The sequence below is a fragment of the Balaenoptera acutorostrata genome, chromosome 16 (assembly GCF_949987535.1).
Source record: "Balaenoptera acutorostrata chromosome 16, mBalAcu1.1, whole genome shotgun sequence".
In the NCBI taxonomy this organism is placed as follows: Eukaryota; Metazoa; Chordata; class Mammalia; order Artiodactyla; family Balaenopteridae; genus Balaenoptera; species Balaenoptera acutorostrata.
In genome coordinates, this window is record NC_080079.1 from 62,615,504 (window position 1) to 62,629,719 (window position 14,216).

The window sequence follows — 14,216 nt, forward strand, 5'->3', positions numbered from 1 at the left end:
ATATGTATTAGCTTATTTAATCCTCTCACTAACATTATGACATAGGTATTAGTATTCCTAATACTAATTAGGATGAGGAACAACAGATGAGGAAATTGGGTTAAGTGATTTGTCCAAGTTCAGTACCAAAACCCAGGAATGAAGGACTCCAGCTCCTACACTCTTAACCATTAACATAATCTGCCTCTCTGGAAGCCAGCATTATACTACATTGATTTAAGTTCAATATAATACTCTTTAAGCTACAATTTAGCATTGCTTCCGCCACCTGCCCACCGCCAGGCTAATCAGTTTGCAGTGGGAAAAAAAGCAACATAGAAGGTTAGACGTGAAAAAGGGTTTTCTAATTCAGTCTCTTAGTCCACAGTGAAGTCATTGAAGTCTAAGCACACAACTGACTTCCCCAATGCCAAAAGCTGTTTGGTGGTGAAGGCGGAACTGTGAGCCAAGTTTCCTAACTCTCAAGGCAGTCCTCTTTTCACTATACCACAAAATCTTCCCCTCCCACATTCTCTTCTTTCAGAAGTTGGTATTGGTATAGGGTCCAAAGTTCTTGTTTACTCTTTAATTGGACTGGCTGATATGGGACAGGCAAGGTTGTTCATTAAATGTACAGAGTTTCTACTTCCTGGTCCATATTCAATGCCATCTCCAGATGGACAGCTACTGTGTGCTGTGCTAAAAAGTCGCCTCTGTTTTCAAACTGCTTCTCTACATTCGTTTTACCTTGATACCTCAAACCCTCATATTGTTTGCTCCTTTGGGTTGGAACACTGGAAAAATACTTTATTAAAATACCAATGGACAGTATAACTAAAGGAAGGTCTTCCTTAGCTGGAAATCGTTTACGTAATTAGTACCCGTCTCTCAGAAGAGTACTGGAGGAGTGGGACTCTGGAAAGACTAGGATTTTCATGGCAGGATCCAATAGCATAGGATGACCTGAGAGGTGTGAGGTAGGTTACAGTGGGAACAGCAGTGATGGGTCGTGACCCTATGAGGCCACTGAGCACCTGGGGAAGGTGGGAAAGAACTGAAAGTCAGGAAGTGGTTTAGAAAAGGGGTGGAGAATAGAGCATCTTTGTACAAATTAGCAAAAGAGGCCCCTTGCACATCTTGGAGAATGGAGCCCAGACTGGATTTCTACCCTCACTGGCCCCCTCGTACACTGACCGACCAGTTATGACAGACTTGTGTAAATCACATCCATCATAATGTTGCTGAGCGGCTGCCCTGCCTGCCACCCCTGCTGTTGCTACTCTTTTCCCAAGATAGCTGCAGAAGAACAGAAGAGAACTAACGTTCACACTGCTGGCCACCGTCCTCAGTTTACTGAGCCCCTACTCTGTGTAGTCACTGTCTTCACAAAAAGCTCAGTGAATTAGATATTATTTCCCCAACCTTAACAGATGAGAAAAATAATAGCCCAAAGAGTTTAAGTAATTTCCCAAAAGCACATAACTAAGAAATCATTCGAAGAGGCTAAGCACTCTGTGCAGAGCTGAATCAAATTGAGATCTGACTCATGCTTATCTTTGTCTCACTATACCACGCACCTATACAGAAAATTGCTTTCCTAGAATTTGTGTAGTTGTACATTTTCAGTTATGCCAACCCTATTCTTTACTACAAAGCATTGAGCTTCAGTGGTCTAATTTATCACAGGTAAGCACATAGGTTTCTCATTGGTAAGTGGACCATCTGGCAGGCAGCATGTGGAAGCAGACCCTTTGGCAAGGTGATAAGAAGGTTAATTAAGTCTAGATTTTAGAGTATTTTTTAACCTGAAAGAAAGAAATATTGTTAGCGATAATATTGAGTACTAGTTATTTGCAAGGTTTTGGGCTGTGTTCTACAGAAAAACTACATTATAACTTCTTGTTTAATCTTCACAATATCCCTATGAGGAAAATACTATACTAGCCCCCATTTTTCAGATGAGAAAATTGTGACATTGAGAAGTAACTTGCTAAAGATCCCCTGGCTGGTAAGTAGTGAGGCCAAGATCTAGGATATCTGACACCAGGGTCCACACACTTAACTTATTCCACTATACTACCTCTCCTGGTATGGAATAGTTCAGGACATGGTCTCAGAGTAAATCCTATAGAAACTTAGACTATTAGCTCCAAAGTAATCACTCTGAGCCCACCGAGAGTAGCATCATGATAAAAATACAAATAAAAAAGAGATTTGATGTTTTTAAAATAATTTCTTTGCTACATTAATTTCTTTGTTATGTTTTAGTGTACTAGATAGTCAGCACCTTCGGGGCAAATGCCATGTCTTTGATTTTTTTCTGTTTCCTTCACTCACTTAATCATTATTGAATGATATTGAGCTTTTGCTATGGAGAAGGCACTACAGTGCCTAACACTGAGGTTGGTGTATAACGGAGAACATTCAAATATTTATTTGGGTTTATTGATTGGTTAGAGAAGGCAGAGGCTTTACCTTAAGTTCTCTAGGTGTAGTCCCATAGGAATTAATAATTAATGATTTTGATAATTTTATCACCAAATCACTGAGACAACATTTCACTGGGTAGGGGTTGAGTTAGAATCTATGTTTCATGTGACAACTTGTGAATTGGTGGTAGTCAGAAAATGCTCAATAATTATAACCTTTCTAGGGAGTAAGTAAATTGAAAATAATACTTGCTTGCCTTTTCCTCTAAAATTTAAAGGCTCTCTGATATGTTAGCCTGCAGTAATATCAAAAGTTTGTAGCTCAGTTTATCCACTAGGGTCCTCTACCTTGTTTTAGAAAGTATAGGAAATCCTTTATTTATAGCAAGTCAACTCACAGTTCTCACTTCAGGACTCTGCCTGCAACCGTCAAGTTCGACTTACAGTAGTACGCTTGGCGAACCCAAAACAAACAGGCATATGGTGCCCAGCACTTTTGAGGAAATGCATTTCTACCATATTGCAACAAAAATACCCACAATCTGATATCTAATGTCTACACTTTGCTGAAGAAATATACAACAAGAAAAATAGGGATGCAAAACAAATATTCTTGAATCTGTTTCTCAAAAAGCCATTGAGTAAAAAAAAAAAAAAAAAAAAAAAAAAAAAAAAGCCATTGAGTAGCCTAAAGGTTACCTAGACATTGCCTTAAAGGTAAAAATTAAAGTATTGCCATGGCCTTCTGTGACATAGTAGAAAGGGTATTAGAAGTGATTTTGGAGATCTAGATTCTAAACCCACGTCTAACTACTATGCAATCTGTGTGACCTTGGGCAAAATACTTAACATCTGCTTCCTTATCTGTAAAACAGCATTCTCCTCTCTGGGTTGTTGTAAAGGTTAAAAATAATAATAATGTACATAAAGCTATGTGGCACCTTTAAAAATATCAGTTTAATCAAAACCAGAAATTTTATGTTAAAGATGTTTCTCTTTTTTTTCCTTCTTTTTTATACAGCAGAAAAACCAACACAAGTTTAATAACATATATATGCCCTGTATATATGAGAGATACCCAGGGAAACTAATGTTTCTTCATCTACTAAATTGTTGTCAAAAACTAGGAAAAGAATTATGGAAGATAATAAAGTCTTTGTTCATTTGTCCCCCACCTTTCTGGAGTTCTGATTTATATGAGGAGTTTCACCACTGAGGAAGTCTACATGAGATTTATATCTCTTCCAGCAGGGCAAAATGTCCATGCCCTTGAAAATACATGAGAAGAGTACCACATGTCAGCTTATATAATGAGAACTCAGCTCACTATAGTGTATCTCTTAGAACATTTTTCATTCAGTGAAGTGTTCTGTTTTGTTATTGAGGTGTAGTTGATTTACAATATTAGTTTCAATATTAGGTATATGACATTCTAGAGTTATTATAAAAGTTAAAGTTTAAAGTTATTATAAAATATTGGCTATGTTCCCTGTTCTATACAATATATCCTTGCAGCTTATTTATTTTATCCATAGTAGTTTGTACCTCATAATCCCCTACCCCTATCTTGCCCCTTCCCCTTCTCTCTCCCAACTGGCAGCCACTAGCTTGTTCTCTATATCTGTGAGTCTGTTTCTGTTTGTTATATTCATTCGTTTTATTTTTTAGATTACACATATAAGTAATAACATACAGTATTTGTCTTTCTCTGACTTATTTCACTAAACATAATACCCTCTAGGTCCAACCATGTTGTTGCAAAGGGCAAAATTTCATTCTTTTTATGGCTGAGAAGTATTCCATCGTATGTATATTCCACATCTTCTTTATCCATTCTTCTGTTGATGGAACTTAGGTCACCACCGTATCTGGGCTATTGTAAATAATGCTGCTATGAACATTGGGGTGCATGTATCTTTTCGAATTAGTGTTTTTGTTTTCTTTGGATATATTCCCAGGAGTGGAATTGCTGGATCATATGGTAGTTCTATTTTAGTTTTTTGAGGAACCTCCATACTATTTTCCACCAATTTACATTCCCATTTTCTCCACAAGGGTTCCATTTTCTCCACATCCTCACTAAAATTTGTTACTTGTGGTCTTTTCCTTTGTTTTTAATTTATTTATTTTTGGCTGGATTGGGTCTTTATTGCTGCGCGCGGGCTGTCTCTAGTTGCGGCGAGTGGGGGCTAGTCTTTGTTGTGGTGCACAGGCTTCTCGTTGCAGTGGCTTCTCTTGTTGTGGAGCATAGGCTCTAGGTGCACAGGCTCAGTAGTTGTGGCACGCGGGCCCTAGAGCGCAGACTCATTAGTTGTTGCACACGGGCTTAATTGTTCCTCAGCATGTGGGATCTTCCAGGACCAGGGATCGAACCTGTGTCCCCTGCATCAGCAGGTGAATTCGCAACCACTGTGCCACCAGGAAGTCCCATTTGTGGTCTTTTTGATGACAGCCATTCTGACAGGAATGAGGTGATACCTCATTGTGGTTTTGATTTGCATTTCTCTAATAATTAGCAATGTTGAGCATCTTTTCATGTGCCTGTTGGCTATCTGTATGTCTTCTTTGGAAAAATGTCTATTCAGGTCTTCTGCCCATTTTTTAAATAGGTTGTTTGTTTTTTTGATATAGAGTTATATGAGCTGTTTACATATTTTGGATATTAACCCCTTTTCAGTCACATCATTTGCAAATATTTTCTCACATTCTGTAGGTTTTATCAATGGTTACCTTTGTTGTGCAAAAGCTTTTAAGTTTAATTAGGTCCCATTTGTTTACTTTTGCTTTTGCCTTAGGAGACAGATCCAAAAAATGTTGCTATGATTTATGTCAAAGACTATTCTGCCTACGTTTTCTTCTAGGAGTTTTATGGTTTCCCGTTTTACATTTAGGTCTTTAATCCATTTTGAGTTTATTTTATTTTATTTTTTTATAAATTTATTTATTTATTTACTTATTTTTGTCTGTGTTGGGTCTTCATTGCAGTGCATGGGTTTCTCATTGCGGTGGCTTCCCTTGTTGCTGAGCACAGGCTCGAGGCACACGGGCTTGAATGGTTGTGGCACATGAGCTCAGTAGTTGTGGTGCACGGGCTTAGTTGCTCTGTGGCATGTGGGATCTTCCTGGACCAGGGCTTGAACCCGTGTCCCCTGCATTGGCAGGCAGATTCTTAACCACTGTGCCACCAGGGAAGCCCATTTTGAGTTTATTTTTGTATATGGTACAAGAAAATGTTCTAATTTCATTCTTTCATGTAGCTGTTCAGTTCTCCTGGCACCACTTATTGAAGAGACTGTGTTTTTCCCCCATTGTATATTTTTGCCTTCTTTGCCACAGATTAATAGACCCTATGTGCCTGGGTTTATTTCTGGGCTGTCTATTTTGTTCCTTTGATTTATGTGTCTGCTTTTATGCCAGCACCATACTGTTTTGATTACTGTAGCTTTGTAGTACAGTCTGAAATCAGGGGGCATGATACCTCCAGCTCTGTTCTTCTTTCCCAAGATTGCTTTTGTTATCCGGGGTCTAGTGAAAAGTTTCTTGATTTCTGAATTATGACTGGTCTCATTCATCTGAATCTACCAAGTTAAGCAATAGATTTCCTAAATGTAAGACAAAAGATGACCCTCCCCCCTTTCTCTTCTATATTTTCTTCTCCTCCTCTGGCCTATTCTCAGACTGACACAATGGACTAGCCAACCCATTGAAAACCTGAGCTCTCTAGCTTGCTGATTCACACCGTCTTTAAGCAAAGAGATAATTATTTTTAACTTGTAATGTCTTTTTTTCTGGTTCCTAACGAGCTTCAGTCAACCAAGGTCCTTTTTCACATTACACAAGTAAACACTTAAATAACAGAAGAAATATGACAACGTCCAAAAAGAATTTCAATTTGAGATTGTTTTCCTTTAGAGATTGTTAAAATATGAATTATTGGGCTTCCCTGGTGGCGCAGTGGTTGAGAATCTGCCTGCTAATGCAGGGAACACGGGTTCGAGCCCTGGTCTGGGGAGATCCCACATGCCAAGGAGCAACTGGGCCCGTGAGCCACAACTACTGAGCCTGCGCATCTGGAGCTTGTGCTCCACAACAAGAGAGGCCGCGATAGTGAGAGGCCCGCGCACCGCGATGAAGAGTGGTCCCCGCTTGCCGCAACTAGAGAAAGCCCTTGCACAGAAACGAAGGTCCAACACAGCCAAAAATAAATAAATAAATAAATAATAAAAATAAAGGAATTCCTTTAAAAAAAAGTCTTTAAAAAAAAAGATTTATGTCTTATTAAAAAAAATGAATTATTCTGTCCACCTATAATGAAAAGTTAACTGAACTGACACTGGTTAACCTCTAATAGCATTACGCTGCCACTTTTTGATGAAGTCCAGTAATTTAGTCCTGCAGCTTAACAGCAGGATCAGTGGGCAGAGAGTTAGAAGACTTGGACTCTATTTTCATTTCTAGCTCTGGCTCATTACCATTACTTTGCCCTGACCATCTTCTGTTACTACTCAGAATCTCAGTTATATTAGCAGTGCAGAGTGATCTGGAAAAACCACCCTGTAAGCTAACAACTAAGAGGATGCAGCAGTCTTATTCCTACAATTGATGTACCATTATGGTCTCAGGCAAGAAATTGTCTAACTTGGTGCCTCAGTTTCTTTATCTGTAAAAACATGATAAATTATTTGCTCCTCTTTCCCCCAGTTTCCTCACAGAAATACAGTGATGGAAATTGTATCAGTGCTATAAAAGATTTTTGAGGGACTTCCCTGGTGGTCCAGTGGGTAAGACTCCATACTCCCAGTACAGGGGGCCCAGGTTTGATCCCTGGTCAGGGAACTAGATTCCAAATGCTGCAACTAAGAGTTCTCATGCCGCAACTAAGACCCAGTGGAGCCAAATAAATAAATAAATAAACAAATAAATATTAAAAGAAAAAGATTTTTGATCTCTTTAGACTGTTGCCACATAAAGAGAAATGTTCTTTTTATTATATCTACTGGTATTTTTGGGTACCAGTGTTCCCTGAGTTTGAGACATATCAATTCTACTTAGAAAAGAGTACTATTTATACTGCCATTCTTTGCAGAATCTTTGCAAAAATAAAATAGGCTATGGAGAATACGCTTTAAGAAAACAAAATTATTCCACAAAATTTGTGATTGTTGGCAGTTAAAAATTCTGATTCACATTATCACCCCTAATCATCTTAACTTGAGGGAGACCGCTTATTAATTCAGAGTTGTCCATAGCCATCTTGTCTAGCTAGCAAATACCAGCTAACAAATGAGGATACTACTCAGTTGATCCTAGTTATTCCAGGATTTTTATAAGTGCCTGAAAAAAGTGTGTAGGTAGTGAAGGATCTTAAAATCTAACCATTGTTGACAGCTACTCTATTTAGGTTTGTGTGTGTCAAACATAAGAATTTTATAGGGATATTCACCTATCTCATGTAGATAATAGGAGGGTTGATAGATAACAAGTAATAACCTACCTCATTGCTAAAAGAAGTATTATCCTTACAATGCCCATTTTAATTTTTAAAGATTGTGATGATAATGCATTTTGTTATACAATCTCTTTGTCACATTAGAGAACTAGCAAATCCAAAACTCAGACACTGAAGGAAAAACTTCTCAGACTGAGTCAGAAAATCATATTAATTCAAAGACAGGTCTGAAACCGAAAGGTAAATTTAAAGGAATAGAGGAACATAAGTACCAAAAAAAAAAAAAAAACAAACCAAACTCAGCCAAGGAAGACCCAAGATGTAGAGCTAGCCTGGTAACTGACAGAGATCCTTGCAGGCCGGTCAGAGCTGTAGGTGCCTGGTAACAAGTGTTGAGGATTAATCACTAGGAAACTGGTGAAGGCAGGAAATCCAGTTACTAAGGTAGTAAATCCAGTTACTTTGGTTACAAAAAATACAGAAAGAAAACCTGTAAAACTCCTTGAGGACATATCTTCATTTATTCATTCAATAAATATATATTAAGCACCAGTGTATGCCAGCCACTATTTTAGACACTGGGGAATCAGCAGTGAACAGAACAAAGTTCACTGGCCTTGTGCAGCTTATATTTTAGTTAAGGGGGAAGCAGAAAATAAACAAACAAATAAGTAAAATATATGGTACGTCAATAGAAATGAGTCTATGGAGAAAATTTAAGTGGCCAATTCTGGGAATGGGAAGTGGGGTTGCAATTTTTTTTTTTTTTTCATGTAATGACTGAAACATTTATATTAACATATTTCCATACATATTTCCATACAAATACAAATATAAGATTTTTAGAAATTTCATGTAATGTCTGAAACATTTATATTAACATATTTCCATACAAATAACCCAATGAAAGTTTAGTATTAGATGTTTTGTTTGTTTTTTTATACTGTGGGTTCTTATTAGTCATCAATTTTATACACATCAGTGTATACATGTCAATCCCAATCGCTCAATTCAGCACACCACCATCCCCACCTCACTGCAGTTTTCCCCCCTTGGTGTCCATATGTCCATTCTCTACATCTGTGTCTCAACTTCTGCCCTGCAAACTGGCTCATCTGTACCATTTTTCTAGGTTCCACATACATGCATTAATATATGATATTTGTTTTTCTTTCTGACTTATTTCACTCTGTATGACAGTCTCTAGATCCATCCACGTCTCAACAAATGACTCAATTTCGTTCCTTTTTATGGCTGAGTAATATTCCATTGTATATATGTACCACAACTTCTTTATCCATTCGTCTGTTGATGGGCATTTAGGTTGCTTCCATGACCTGGCTATTGTAAATAGTGCTGCAATGAACATTCGGGTGCATGTGTCTTTTTGAATTACGGTTTTCTCTGGGTATATGCCCAGTAGTGGGATTGCTGGGTCATTATGGTAATTCTATTTTTAGTTTTTTAAGGAACCTCCATATTGTTCTCCATAGTGGCTGTATCAATTTACATTCCCACCAACAGTGCAAGAGGGTTCCCTTTTCTCCACACCCTCTCCAGCATTTGTTGTTTGTAGATTTTCTGATGATGCCCATTCTAACAGGAGTGAGGTGATACCTCATTGTAGTTTTGATTTGCATTTCTCTAAGAATTAGTGATGTTGAGCATCTTTTCATGTGCTTCGTGGCCGTCTGTATGTCTTCTTTGGAGAAATGTCTATTTAGGTCTTCTGCCCATTTTTGGATTGGGGTGTTTGTTTCTTTGATATTGAGCTGAATGAGCTGTTTATATATTTTGGAGATTAATCCTTTGTCCGTTGATTCATTTGCAAATATTTTCTCCCATTCTGAGGGTTGTCCTTTCGTCTTGTTTATGGTTTCCTTTGCTGTGCAAAAGCTTTGAAGTTTCATTAGGTCCCACTTGTTTATTTTTGTTTTTATTTCCATTACTCTAGGAGGTGGATCAAAAAACATCTTGCTGTGATTTATGTCAAAGAGTGTTCTTCCTATGTTTTCCTCTAAGAGTTTTATAGTGTCCAGTCTTTTTTTTTTTTTTTTTTTTTTTATTTATTTATGGCTGTGTTGGGTCTTCGTTTCTGTGCGAGGGCTTTCTCTAGTTGTGGCAAGCAGGGGCCACTCTTCATCGCAGTGCGCGGGCCTCTCACTGTCGCGGCCTCTCTTGTTGCGGAGCACAGGCTCCAGACGCGCAGGCTCAGTAATTGTGGCTCACGGGCCCAGTCGCTCCGCGGCACATGGGATCCTCCCAGACCAGGGCCCGAACCCGCGTCCCCCGCACCGGCAGGCAGACTCCCAACCACTGCGCCACCAGGGAAGCCCTATAGTGTCCAGTCTTACATTTAGGTCTCGAATCCATTTTGAGTTTATTTTTGTGTATGGTGTTAGGGAGTATTCTAATTTCATTCTTTTACATGTAGCTGTCCAGTTTTCCCAGCACCACTTATTGAAGAGACTGTCTTTTCTCCATTGTATATCTTTGGCTCCTTTGTCATAGATTACTTGACCATAGGTGCGTGGGTTAATCTCTGGGCTTTCTATCTTGTTCCATTGATCTATGTTTCTGTTTTTGTGCCAGTACCATATCATCTTGATTACTGTAGCTTTGTAGTATAGTCTGAAGTCAGGGAGTCTGATTCCTCCAGCTCCATTTTTTTGCCTCAAGACTGCTTTGGCTATTCGGGGTCTTTTGTGTCTCCATACAAATTTTAAGATGATTTGTTCTAGCTCCGTAAAAAACGCCATTGGTAATTTGATAGGGATTGCATTGAATCTGTAGATTGCTTTGGGTAGTATACTCATTTTCACAATGTTGATTCTTCCAATCCAAGAACATGGTATATCTCTCCATCTGTTGGTATCATCTTTAATTTCTTTCATCAGTGTCTTATAGTTTTCTGCATACAGGTCTTTTGTCTCCCTAGGTAGGTTTATTCCTAGGTATTTTATTCTTTTTGTTGCAATGGTAAATGGGAGTGTTTCCATAATTTCTCTTTCAGATTCTTCATTGTTAGTGTATAGGAATGCAAGAGATTTCTGTGCATTAATTTTGTATCCTGCAACTTTACCATATTCATTAATTAGCTCTAGCAGTTTTCTGGTGGCATCTTTAGGATTCTCTATGTATAGTATCATGTCATCCGCAAATAGTGACAGTTTTACTTCTTCTTTTCCAATTTGTATTCCTTTTATTTCTTTTTCTTCTCTGATTGCCGTGGCTAGGACTTCCAGAACTATGTTGAATAATAGTGGTGAGAGTGGACATCCTTGTCTCATTCCTGATCTTAGAGGAAATGCTTTCAGTTTTTCACCATTGAGAATGATGTTTGCTGTGGGTTTGTCATATATGGCCTTTATTATGTTGAGGTAGGTTCCCTCTATGCCCACTTTCTGGAGAGTTTTTATCAGAAATGGGTGTTGAATTTTGTCAAAAGCTTTTTCTGCATCTATTGAGATGATCATATGGTTTTTATTCTTCAATTTGTTAATATGGTGTATCACATTGATTGATTTGCGTATATTGAAGAATCCTTGCATCCCTGGGATAAATCCCACTTGATCGTGGTGTATGATCCTTTTAATGTGTTGTTGGATTCTGTTTGCTAGTATTTTGTTGAGGATTTTTGCATCTATATTCATCAGTGATATTGGTCTGTAATTTTCTTTTTTTGTAGTGTCTTTGTCTGGTTTTGGTATCAGGGTGATGGTGGCCTCATAGAATGAGTTTGGGAGTGTTCCTTCCTCTGCAATTTTTTGGAAGAGTTTGAGAAGGATGGGTGTTAGCTCTTCTCTAAATGTTTGATAGAATTCACCTGTGAAGCCATCTGGTCCTGGACTTTTGTTTGTTGGAAGATTTTTAATCACAGTTTCAATTTCATTACTTGTGATTGGTCTGTTCATATTTTCTGTTTCTTCCTGATTCAGTCTTGGAAGGTTATACCTTTCTAAGAATTTGTCCATTTCTTCCAGGTTGTCCATTTTATTGGCATAAAGTTGCTTGTAGTAGTCTCTTAGGATGCTTTGTATTTCTGCGGTGTCTGTTGTAACTTCTCCTTTTTCATTTCTGATTTTATTGATTTGAGTCCTCTCCCTCTTTTTCTTGATGGGTCTGGCTAATGGCTTATCAATTTTGTTTATCTTCTCAAAGAACCAGCTTTTAGTTTTATTGATCTGTGCTATTGTTTTCTTTGTTTCTATTTCATTTATTTCTGCTCTGATCTTGATGATTTCTTTCCTTCTGCTAACTTTGGGTTTTGTTTGTTCTTCTTTCTCTAGTTTCTTTAGGTGTAAGGTTAGATTGTTTACTTGAGATTTTTCTTGTTTCTTTAGGTAGGCTTGTATAGCTATAAACTTCCCTCTTAGAACCGCTTTTGCTGCATCCCATAGGTTTTGGGTCATCGTGTTTTCATTGTCATTTGTCTCTAGGTATTTTTTTATTTCCTCTTTGATTTCTTCAGTGATCTCTTGGTTATTTAGAAACGTATTGTTTAGCCTCCATGTGTTTGTCTTTTTTACGTTTTTTTCCCTGTAATTCATTTCTAATCTCATAGCGTGTGGTCAGAAAAGATGCTTGATATGATTTCAATTTTCTTAAATTTACTGAGGCTTGATTTGTGACCCAAGATGTGATCTATCCTGGAGAATGTTCCGTGCGCACTTGAGAAGAACGTGTAATCTGCTGTTTTTGGATGGAATGTCCTATATATATCAATTAAATCTATCTGGTCTATTGTGTCATTTAAAGCTTGTGTTTCCTTTTTAATTTTCTGTCTGGATGATCTGTCCATTGGTGTAAGTGAGGTGTTAAAGTCCCCCACTATTATTGTGTTACTGTCGATTTCCTCTTTTATAGCTGTTAGCAGTTGCCTTATGTATTGAGGTGCTCCTATGTTGGGTGCATATATATTTATAATTGTTATATCTTCTTCTTGGATTGATCCCTGGATCATTATGTAGTGTCCTTCCTTGTCTCTTGTAACATTCTTTATTTTAAAGTCTATTTTATCTGATATGAGTATAGCTACTCCAGCTTTCTTTTGATTTCCATTTGCATGGAATATCTTTTTCCATCCCCTCACTTTCAGTCTGTATGTGTCCCTAGGTCTAAAGTGGGTCTCTTGTAGACAGCATATATATGGGTCTTGTTTTTGTATCCATTCAGCCAGTCTATGTCTTTTGGTTGGGGCATTTAATCCATTCACGTTTAAGGTAATTATCGATATGTATGTTCCTATGACCATTTTCTTAATTGTTTTGGGTTTGTTTTTGTAGGTCCTTTTCTTCTCTTGTGTTTCCCACTTAGAGAAGTTCCTTTAGCATTTGTTGTAGAGCTGGTTTGGTGGTGCTGAATTCTCTTAGCTTTTGCTTGTCTGTAAAGCTTTTGATTTCTCCATCAAATCTAAATGAGATCCTTGCCGGGTAGAGTAATCTTGATTGTAGGTTCTTCCCTTTCATCACTTTAAGTATATCATGCCACTCCCTTCTGGCTTGCAGAGTTTCTGCTGAGAAATCAGCTGTTAACCTTATGGGAGTTCCCTTGTATGTTATTTGTCGTTTTTCCCTTGCTGCTTTCAATAATTTTTCTTTGTCTTTAATTTTTGCCACTTTGATTACTATGTGTCTCGGCGTGTTTCTCCTTGGGTTTATTCTGTATGGGACTCTCTGCGCTTCCTGGACTTGGGTGGCTATTTCCTTTCCCATGTTAGGGAAGTTTTCGACTATAATCTCTTCAAATATTTTCTCTGGTCCTTTCTCTCTCTCTTCTCCTTCTGGGACCCCTATAATGCGAATGTTGTTGCGTTTAATGTTGTCCCAGAGGTCTCTTAGGCTGTCTTCATTTCTTTTCATTCTTTTTTCTTTAGTCTGTTCCGCAGCAGTGAATTCCACTATTCTGTCTTCCAGGTCACTTATCCGTTCTTCTGCCTCAGTTATTCTGCTATTGATTCCTTCTAGTGTAGTTTTCATTTCAGTTATTGTATTGGTCATCTCTGTTTGTTTGTTCTTTAATTCTTCTAGATCTTTGTTAATCATTTCTTGCATCTTCTCAATCTTTGCCTCCACTCTTATTCCGAGGTCCTGGATCATCTTCACTATCATTATTCTGAATTCTTTTTCTGGAAGGTTGCCTATCTCCACTTCATTTAGTTGTTTTTCTGGGGTTTTTTCTTGTTCCTTCATCTGGTACATAGCCCTCTGCCTTTTCATCTTCTCTATCTTTCTGTAACTGTGGTTTTTGGTCCACAGGCTGCAGGATTGTAGTTTTTCTTGCTTCTGTTGTCTGCCCTCTGGTCGGGGTTGCAATTTTAAATAGGGTGGTAGAGAAGGCCTCACTGAGACGAGGGCATA